The sequence below is a fragment of the Eleginops maclovinus genome, chromosome 12 (genome assembly GCF_036324505.1).
Source record: "Eleginops maclovinus isolate JMC-PN-2008 ecotype Puerto Natales chromosome 12, JC_Emac_rtc_rv5, whole genome shotgun sequence".
Classification (NCBI taxonomy): domain Eukaryota; kingdom Metazoa; phylum Chordata; class Actinopteri; order Perciformes; family Eleginopidae; genus Eleginops; species Eleginops maclovinus.
The window spans coordinates 4,664,471-4,675,480 of record NC_086360.1 but is presented as its reverse complement, the minus strand read 5'-3'; the positions used below and the strand labels follow the sequence as shown (position 1 = coordinate 4,675,480).

Here is an 11,010-nt window from a genome sequence, read left to right as displayed (position 1 = left end):
ATGCGGGTGCATTCAACTTAAGGTTGGTAAATATATTTCCACAGTCTCATATTACTTTTGTTTAAAATATTGGTAGAGCAGGTCAACAGATAATTGCCCCAGAAAAAAACAATACAAGGTAAAGGGAGATCTCCAAAAAACTAACATTGTCCACCATGTTCATTCAGTCATAAATCGTATGTTCGATTTATCTTGTGTCCTTTTGTATGTCAGCCATTTTATTTTATATACACGCACTCTCCTTAAAACTTTCAACATATTTATTTAAGTTGGGTTATGCTTCAAGTCACAACTCATGTGCTATACAGATGATGCCACAGGGGTGGAGGTGTGGCTATATATCCTCTGATCTTGTGACTGAGCTCGGTGTTACTGCTTCTAATTCTACAATTTAAATGTATTGTTCAACTATTGGGAGCATTATGCTACCTTCTTCACCTGCAGAGTCTTTATTTTAAAGACAGTAAATGGAATAAAAAAATCTAAAAACATTTTTCGAAAAAATACAGAAATATTTAGGCTGCATTTGACCACCTGTCTGGGTCTGGCCTTATCATCAACAGGAACTTCTTCCCTGCAGACATGGAGGGAAGAGGCTAGATCTGTCACACCAACTACACACTATTCTCAACAGTGGCGTAACAAGCCAACGACCGCCCCGTAAACAGGATGATCAAGGCGGGGCCCCTATAGGCTGCAACGCGTAATGGCTCAATGTCCACCAATAGCCTACCGTAGGCCGTACCGATAGTTACGCCACTGATTCTCAATCTAAAACACTTTCCTCTGGCTGGCAGATAGTTTAGCGGTTAGAGCTGGTGGCATACTTGCGAAGGTGACCCGTGTATACCCATAGAAGACTTTCTATTGCCAGAAGCTTCTTCATAAGACCGACGGTTCAAATTCCTCCTGACCCAATCAAAACTCTCAGTATTTGGTTGTCAGATATTTGGACAAATGATGTGTTTCTTTTAGGATTATAATATAAGACCTTTTAACTTAAATGTTAGAAATTAATTCTCGAATTCTTAAACTCATTAATAGTGCAGTAATAATAAACAAATAATAATAATTTCAGGAAACAGTGTTCTACATCTTAACAAAAAAATTGAGAAACATCATTTAAAGGATTATGAAAATAAGAAACTAATTCGAAATGATTATTTATTTATATTACATATTTACAAAAGCTGTTGATTGTACAGATGTGAAAGTGTACAGCAGAGTATGTGAAAATATATGATTATTTCATCTGATATCAAAACTATATCAAGAAAAGACAGTCACAGTGTTGCTTTCAAGACCCTTTATTAAAAAACAGCTAAAACCTGCAGAGTTAAGACACACACAATTAAAACTTCATAGATAGATAGATATATATATAATAGAAGTGAACAATAAATAAACAATACAGATTACTTGAAATACAAAGTGTATGCATAAGCATGCTTACAATATTAATGTAAAGCAATTATGCACCACAGCTCAGCTTCAGTAATGTTATGATTGCAGTTAACTACATCATGTATTTTGCACTGTACCATACTAAGTATTATGTTATATTTAAACTTAAAATGTGTCTCTTATCCAGTAGCATATTTTGATTTAGTATAATTTTTTTATTGTTTCAGATTGGTTTTTATCTCAACACCATCCCTTTACCTGGCTTTCTGTCTCCTTATGCTCTTGTATAGTTTATAGTTGACATTCAATTCATATTTTAATATTGTATACCCCTATTTTTCATGTTTCTACTTTTGCCATCATCTCTATTATTTATGTCTTTTACCAGCTGAGGATAAAGGATTATCTTACCCTGAGAGATGGAACGACAATGAAGACAGTGCAGGGTGTAATTGTTTCTCATCTACTCTAGGATTGTGTGCTCTGGGGAAGCTGAACGTACTTTGGTGATGCAGCTCCGAAATTGATTTTCTGAGCTCCGACTGAGGTGGATAACGCCACATGGAAAGCATGTTCCTAAAGTGCATTGTATGTGACCAGCTCAGGCTTCATCCAGATGTTCTGCTGGTTGGAGCAGTTCCACTGGGCAGCGTCCTGACTATATCCTGGGACAGAGGCTGCAGGCTGGGGTGCTGCTTATAAAGGGACAGGAGGCGCAGGACAAGGCAGACCTGTAAAACACATATAGATAAATTACGATTATGAGAGAAAAGGAAATAAAGCTCTATATAGGTCTGCTTCGTCCTGTAAAAACAATCCTGTGTCACATGAAGTATGTTCAGAACAAGCTGAGGATACCTTGTTGCATTACATTGCTATTGATTTAAAGAGAAATGTACAATGTTTGTAGGTGTTTGGAAACAGGTAAAACACAGATCAATCCATATATAGCAAGCACACCATCTGTCAATCAAAGGTGTGGCATGATCACAAACAGTACAATTAGAACAGGTATTCTGAGCCACTGCAGTATTTCACGGCAGTCAGATTCTGACAGCCTGAAAAAGCATGCAAACAAGGAAGACACTGACATGTTAACACTTTCATCTGGCTGGCAGATATCTTAGTGGTTAGAGCTGGTGACTTGTATACAGAAAACTGTAGCCTAGTAGGCTGATTCGAGTCCTAAGCCGGCTGGTCAATTCTGGCGATCACCGCCCTTCTGTTTCCCCCTTTTACTCTAACATCTCCAATAAAAGCCATCTGTCCAAAAGATACCTTTGTTCTGAAAATCTTTGTTACAAAATTCTGCACTAGAGAAACAAGTGCAAAACCCCGATATACTGTTGGAACAAAACGCACCACCATGCATGCACAGTGAGAGTTGCGTGAACAAAAATAGGCTTTCTATCAAATACAGTACATTAAAATATAACTTTGAGCTAAAAATATAAAAGATTTATTCATGCAAAAAAATCATCATTTTGATTTGTGGTGACCCCAGCACCTCTTCACCATCACAATTTGTTTTAGTCAACGGCCATGAAATAAATAGCTGAAAAATGGTTTCTACCTTGACACATAGATACCTCATTCATCAGATCATTCAATCTGGCCATTCACAAACATGTACGTGGGCTCTGGTGCTCCTTCACCAGCTGGTTGTGGGTTCTTCTTATGGCTGGCATTGGGAGTCATCCAGCAGCTGGTTCAAGCTCCGGTTCAAATTCACTGTCATACTCATGAAATCGTTTTGTCTGATTTTGCAGCGAATCGGATCGCTCAAGCGGCATGAAGAACCAACATTTCTCTATTCTTTTATCAGCAAAATGTATGGATAGTGCTTGGTATCTGGTATCATCTAGGTCCAGGTTCCAAGTGAGCTGAGCCGATGCTAGAACAGACTGAAATAGAGGAGTTTGAAGAATAGTGACAAGAATTGTGCATATTTGTGAAAGTTTTACTGGATTTTCTGTGCAATCTATATGATAACATTTCAATTCTAAATGAGTCTTCTTTAGCTCCACCTAACTTTACTTAATATCTAAATACAAGGATAATTCAATGTGTTTTCCCTTTAACGCTGAGAATTCCCACTTATGACAGGCACTGTTTTTTTTTCCCCAGATGAAAAACATGATTGTGCTATTAATAGAAGGTTGTTTATCACATGCTCAGGGACGTTTTTTATACAGAGCTGAATATGAACTGTGATTTCACTTCACTCTCTGGACTGAAGGTGCAGAACACAATTCAGGTGAGTTAACTCTTGATTGTCACATTTATGTTATAACTGTGATATCAAAAATCAAACGGTGCCTTGATTAAGGTTAAAGTTAATTACACTCATACACTTTGACACCAAGGTGAGTAAAGGCAGTTCAGATTACATTTGTCATTCACCACGGTCTGCAGATGAACGGTACACAGACACATATCTAAAATCTCATTATTAATATTAAGGAACCAAAAAGGTGATGAGAAATAAGTATAAGAAACATAATTATTCAACTTAATTTGTATATTGCAGTACTTCTCAAAACTAAGTGATTTACAAAATAAAATGGCAAGCAATTGTAAAACTATTTTAAATGTTAGGCAAAGTAGCTACATATAAATATGGCACAAAATGATAAATAAAAAATAATTCAAGTAATAATTAAGTTCAAGAAAATGTCTTAATTAGAATATAACTGTGTTTTTAGTGATAACTTCAAATATAAAAATGTAAACCTGGCCAAAAAGTCTTTGAAAGCACATTCATTAAAGGATAAGGAACGTCTGAGTCTGGTCACCTCAAAGGGTTATTTACATAAAACGACAAAGTGAAGGAAATGAACGATGTTGATCACCTTAGACAGAACATCGGCAGATAAAGATTACCTAAAGCATGACTTGTGTAAAATGTCTTGGATCTGTAGTTAGACAATGCATTTCCAAGCTGTTCTATGTCCATCAACATCTGGATCAAACCAGCTAAACTATTTATAACACTTACAATAAATACAACCCTGAACTGAAATCATACTGCCAAACTACAAATTACCTGAACAACACCCAGTGGTGGAGGAAGGACTCAGATTATTTTCTATTTAAAATAACTACAACCACTTTAATAATACTATTACAAGTAAACTTGCTGAATTTGTAGTTAGTTTGTATCATCAGGAAATCAGTAGTCAAGGTTTACTGAAATAGTGTCCCCTATGACTGTTATACTATATATTACTGTATATAAGTGCTATATGTGTGTCACTGTATTCACCACCTAATGAAAATGACCACAATAATCTGTACCTGGTCAAATATCTAAATTTTGATTAATATAATCAAGCCGTCCAGAAGCGTGAGGAGAAATATGAATACAAAAACAATCAACTTTATCTGAATATTGTAGTATATTTTGAAAGAAAGCTTTAAAAACAATGAAATGTCGTAAAATTCTATAAACTATTTAAAAGTGTTTAGCAAAGTAGTTACATCCAGTATAAGGCACAACATGTAAAAAAGAACTGGACTCCTTCCTCTTATTATTTTTAATATGTTTCTTCTTTGTTCCTCCTTCTCACTCAACTGATTATAATTCAAAGAACTAAACTGTTATCTGAGGTAAAAATAATCTACGATCACTTATGATTCTTCAATAATCTTTTTAACTTATTGAATATATAAATCACTTTGAATAAATACAGGTGCTTAAGTGCTAGTATATTTTAAATGTATAACGATGCCTTAAACCCAAAGGGAAATAATGAATGTTAAGCTAATTACAGAAAATCATTACACTTCGACATTTCACGTTGTTAACTGAGATGGGTGGTGTTCCCTAAGCTTGTTTTAGTTGTGATGCTAAACTGCATGTGCAGCCCCATGCATGTATCGCATAAAGTTATCTTCTGAAATCATTGCACACTAACTGTGATTCATGTTAATGTATTTGAGTGAGGGTGTGCACAAGCAATGATTTTCTCAATTATCTTTTTTTATGGCTACTTACACCTTGGTAATGTTTTCAATGTTGCCCATGTTCATGAATACACAGTTTTTAGTGTACAGTCTATCCACGGAAAATTGTAGTTTCACCCCAGCCGACATAATAACACCCTCTGTCGCATCGTTACCCTGTATCAGTGCGGTCGGATTCTCTAAGCACCACGTTTGCCTCAAGCCCATCACATTTTTCCCCAATGTTGAGTAGAAATGCTGAGGATAAGACATAGGACCTCATTCTTTTTAATATCCAAACGTATCCCAAGTCTTGTAGGAAACAGGAGAGATTGATTGTCACTCATGTGTTTTCATTTTTATGTTCAGCAGGGGGAGCTCTAACATACTGAAATGAAGTTTCTTCTGCAGTTGTGTTTATATTTCATTCTAGTCTAACTTTAAACTGTAAGTTTAATGGTGTTCTAGGCTTTTAAACATAGAGTCAATTAGTCAAGATAAGCTATAAAATATAATTACTGTTATTTCAAAGCAAATGTATCCAGAAGTAAAGTCTCTGTAATATAAGATGTCATTTCAATGTAGTTTCACACAACTGAGCAAATGTATCCAGGTCTGAAAATATTATCATACATGTTGGTTATTTAGCAAGGTGTAAACCATGTGAATTATTTTAAAGAAAAGGTGGCCATGGGGAAAAGTGAGCCACATGCTGTGGGGAAAATTGAGCCAGTGGTTCAACTCAACCCCCTTTTTTAATGTTTTAAACATTGTAAAAAAGCTACCATGCCAATAAAGTTCAAGAAAAAGACTGAGGAGATGGAGAGAGCCGGCACTGATGGCAAGAGTGGAAAATCCATCAGCGCAGTGGCAAGAGACAGATATATCGACAGGTCAACCCTGCATAGATTCATAGAAAGGAAGTGGAAACAGTTGGTACAGTGGAACAATAGAGGATAGAGGGTCATATTTTCATGTCCGTTTGTGATAGATGCATGATTGACAGAAGACATCCTGAAATAAAGGTTGTTGTTGTTGTTGTTGTTGTTGTTGTTGTTGTTGTTATCATTTGACTTTTATCTAATGTTGCCTCCGACTGTGGCGGATATATAGAGCATATGTCCTCTTTAAGTTGAATGAATGTGTGACTTGGTGGTTCAAAAAATGACAACTGCGTATTTTCTTCATTTTAATGTGGATCCCAATGTTTTTTTTAAGGCTGTCATGCAGAGCAACATGCCCCATCCTGTGTTTGGTTTCATATGCGACCACACACAATTTGATGCAGCTGAGCACGTCTTCAGTGACTCAACTCATCTTCCTGAAAACCACTTTGCAGGATACCACAATCCAATATTTTCATCAGGGCTGGAGGATCACTTGTGCATTGCAATATATTTATTTTTATTAGCTGGTTATGATGTTGCATGCATGTGTTTGTGTGTCCCTGTATGTTTGTGTGTTAGGAGGGTTACTGATGTAAGAGGAAGCAGCACCAGAAAAATTATATCCACTTTATGCTCTCCTCTCCAAAACCCAGCAGTTGGTTTCTAGTTGATTGAGTCTCTGACGTTTCCTGCAGTGACATTATGGCGACAGCATCAGCAGGTGAGATCAAACTTACATGTAATATATCATAATCTGCTTTCATCATCTGCATAAAATAAACGATATCCTCTCTCTTGTTCCAGTACGCAAACTCATTTGAGGACACCGTGTCTACTTCCACTGATAATTGTTTTTTCATGAATGTTTAAAGTCAGTGTTACTATGGTATACTTCCTGTGAAAATCCTGTTTACTGTTAAAGACTACTGTGGTTATATAAGAACCAAATTTAAAGCTGTCTTAATAATCAAAATGTATTCAGCATACTTGAAACAGTAAATGGAAAACTGAATCACCTCTACATTCAAGAAAACAATGTGAATTAATTGTCTGTATTTTTATAGTGTCAGACGATCTTCCACCTGTGAAGAGGAGAGGCAGCTATGGATTGCTGCCACCTGCCAGTGAGTTTGACTCAGTCCACATTTTGCGTTTGTATATTAATTACAGAGGTTATGGGTACAAACATCTTTTGATTTTCTTTCAATATGTTCAAGCTCAAAGGTGAATTTTGTCAATACTGATCTCTGAGGAATGAACCCGAATGCACGACTCAAACACAGGTTAAGCACAGTAAACATTGTTTCAAACTAAAAAATCCCTCACTTGAGGAAAACCAAACTAAATTATTTGTAAAAACAAAATCAATCACTTGAGGAAAGCTAAATACAAGGACAAGGCACTTGAGCAAATCAATAAGGTCAGCCTGGCTTGGGGATAATGCTGGTTGTCTGCATCACACGATAAGACCAACTGGCACAAGATAAAAGGAGACTAGGACAATATATACACAAGGTAAGGGGGCACAGGTGGAAACAATCAGGGCAGGGTAGACAATCACAGACAATGGTGACACATGGGGCGGGGAGAACAGAAACCTGAAACGAGAAGGAGAAATACTTTTCAAAATAAAACAGGAAGGCATGATAACACACAAAGACAGCACAAAATCTAATTTAAATAATCAAACTTAGATTTTATTTTGAAACATGACAAATGTGCAAGTTTCAAGATTCAGCTGACAAATTGACTCAAGTCCATATTTAAATATATGTGACTTCGTAATTTATAAAAGACTTAAATTAAGTATTTATTTGAAGAATACTCTTCCTAATTATGTGTTTTCCTTATCAGTGTCTGAGCTGAGGGTTGTTCTGCTGGGGAACAGCTGATGTGAGAGGAGTTCAGTGGGGAACTTCATACTGGAAGAGACTGTGTTCAACACTGAGAAAGAACCAGACTGCTGTCCAAAAGAAAGTGGAGAGCTGAAGGAAAAAAGAGCACTTGTGATCAACACACCAGACCTGCTGCACACCAACATCTCTGAACACAAACTGACAGAACATGTGAACGTCTGTGTGAGGCTCTCTGATCCTGGACCTCATGTGTTCCTGCTGGTTCTACAGCCTGAAGACTTCACTGAGGAACACAAACTGAGACTCTGCAGAGTCCTGGAACGGTTCAGTGATCAGTCATGGATACACTCCGTTACAAGACATGATCAGAAAATGTAAAGACAGATACGTAAAGCAGAAGAACCTTCAACATCCAGAGCTGAGGAGAACAATGGAGAGCCTGTGAGCTGTGAGAATGCAGGTGCACCAAGGTCTGAACACAAGAAACCAGCTTTAAACCTGGTTCTGTGTGGGAGGAGAGGAGCAGGGAAGACTTCAGCAGCCAAGGCCATTTTAGGTCAGACAGAGTTTCCTTCAGTCTCCAACTCATCAGAGTGTGTTAAACATCAGGGAGAGGTGTGTGGACGCCGGGTTTCCCTGGTGGAGCTTCCTGCTTTGTGTGGAGAACTTCAGGAGGAAGTGATGGAGGAATCATTCAGGTGTATCTCCCTCTGTGATCCTGAGGGGGTTCATGCCTTCATCCTGGTCCTCCCTGTGGGTCCCCTCACTGATGAAGACAAGGGAGAGTTAGAGACCATCCAGAACACATTCAAGTCTCGAGTCAATGACTTCATCTTGATTCTGTTCACTGTGGAGACAGATCCTACAGCTCCAGCTTTTCTTGACTTTGTAAAGTTGAACAAGGACATCTAGGACATCTGTCAGAGTTTGGGAGGAAGATACTTTGTTCTCAACATCAAGGATCAGCAGCAGATCCCAGAGCTGTTGGATACTGTGGGAGAGACAATAGTGAAAGGATCCAGGTGCTTCACAAAGGATATGTTCACCAAGGCTCAGATGGAGAAGGTTGTAAGGTTAGATAACACTATCAACACACTTAAAGCAGAACTGCAGGATTTATAAAAGAAAAGTGAGATGGAAGATGTTGATGAAAGTCAGAGCAGAGAGTGTCTCAGGATGGTTCTGGCAATGGGAAGAGTGCAACTGGAAACATCATTTTGGGTAAAAAGAGTTTTAAATCTATTGTTAGCACAGAGTCAGTGACACATTTTTTGAAAAAGAGATAGGAGAGATTGATGAACGACCTGTCGCTCTGGTAGACACCCCCGGTTTGTTTGACACGACACTGTTCGATCATGATGTTCAAGAGGAGCTTGTTAAATGCATCAGCATGTTGTTTCCTGTGTTCTTACTGGTGCTGCCGATTGGCCGCATTACACAAGAGGACAAAGACTCAGTGGAACTGATCAAGAAATGTTTTGGAAAGAAATCCGGAGATTTCATCATTATTATATTCACCAGAGGAGATTATCTGAATGATGAAACAATAGAGAGTTATATAGAACGGTCTGGTGACTTTCTGAAAAAACTACCGGAGATACCAGGTCTTCAATAACAAAGATTAGACAAACCGCATACAAGTCGGAGAGCTAATGAAGAAGTCTAACAAAATGCTGAAGGTAAATGGTGGCTGCTGCTACATCTCAGAAATGTTCAAAGAGGCCGAGGCTGCCATACAGAAGGAGGTGGAGAAGATCCTGGAGGAGAAGGAAGAAGAAATGCAGAGACAGAGGGAAGAGCTGCAAAGAAAACAGGAGGAGGAAATGGAAGAATGGAACAGGAGAGAGCAGAAACTGAGCAGAAGAGAGCCAAACAGCTTCAGGAGATGGAGGAAAAAATCAAGAAGGAACGAGAGGAGAGAAAGAGGGAGGAGGAACTGAGAAAAAAAGAGGACATGGAGAAGAAAAGGCAGGAAGAAATTACAAAGAAAGAATGGGAAAAAAACTGGAAGGAGAGTTGGATGACAAAAAGGAAGAGATGAGAAAGCAAAAAGAAGACTGGGAGAAGGAGAGAGAAGAATGGTGGGAAAAACAACATCAAGAAAATGAAAAGAGACGACGAGAGGAGCAAACAAGACTTCAGAAGTTGCAAGACGAATACGATCAGGAAAAAGAAAAACAGGAACAGAAAAGAAAAGAAGAAGATCAAAAGAGAAGAGAACAGCAGGAAGAGGAGAGAAAAGACTTAGAGGAGAAATATAAGAAAGAACTGGAGGAAATGAAGAAGAATTATGAAGAGGAGGCCAGAAAACAAGCTGAAGAATTCAACGAGTTCAGACAGAAATACTCCAAGGACTTTACAGCCTTGGTGGAGAAGCACATGGAGGAAGTAGAGGACCTGAAGAAAAAGCAGAAAAGACAAATGCAAGAGACAGAAAAGAGCCGGGGCAAAGATTACAATCTGTTACAAGATCTATCAAAACACAAAGAGAAAGACCTAAAAGAACAAATAGGAGAGATGAAGAAAAAGCATGAAGAAGAAATAAAGGAACTAGAAAAGAAATACAAAGACCTGTGTATCATCACGTGATCTTCCCAGTGACTCAGGATCATCATGATGTTAGCAAATAGAACATCATGTCAATTCATATGAAGGTTACCTATTATGCAAATGACCAATTATGCTTTTATACAGAAGTATGTGTCCCCGGTGTGTAAGGAGACTCACAAAGTGTCAGAAAATACAACCCTCTCTCTTTTCCTCCTTACCCATATCTTTAAAAATGGGGGTACAAACGAGCTGATCCAGATTTGCTGCGGACTTGACATCATATCTGAAATGTGGGCTGGCTTCACATTGAACTCCTGATAACGTCCCGCCCACGTCCCAACCTATCGTCCCCCCTATACTGTCGGCTA

General features: G+C 38.1%; 1 pseudogene; it reads left to right on the top strand.

Moving 5' to 3' along the window:
* Positions 1 to 6,938: 6,938 nt before the first annotated feature.
* On the top strand, positions 6,939 to 10,681 carry LOC134873281 (GTPase IMAP family member 8-like; annotated as a pseudogene).
* The last annotated feature ends 329 nt before the right edge of the window (positions 10,682 to 11,010 follow it).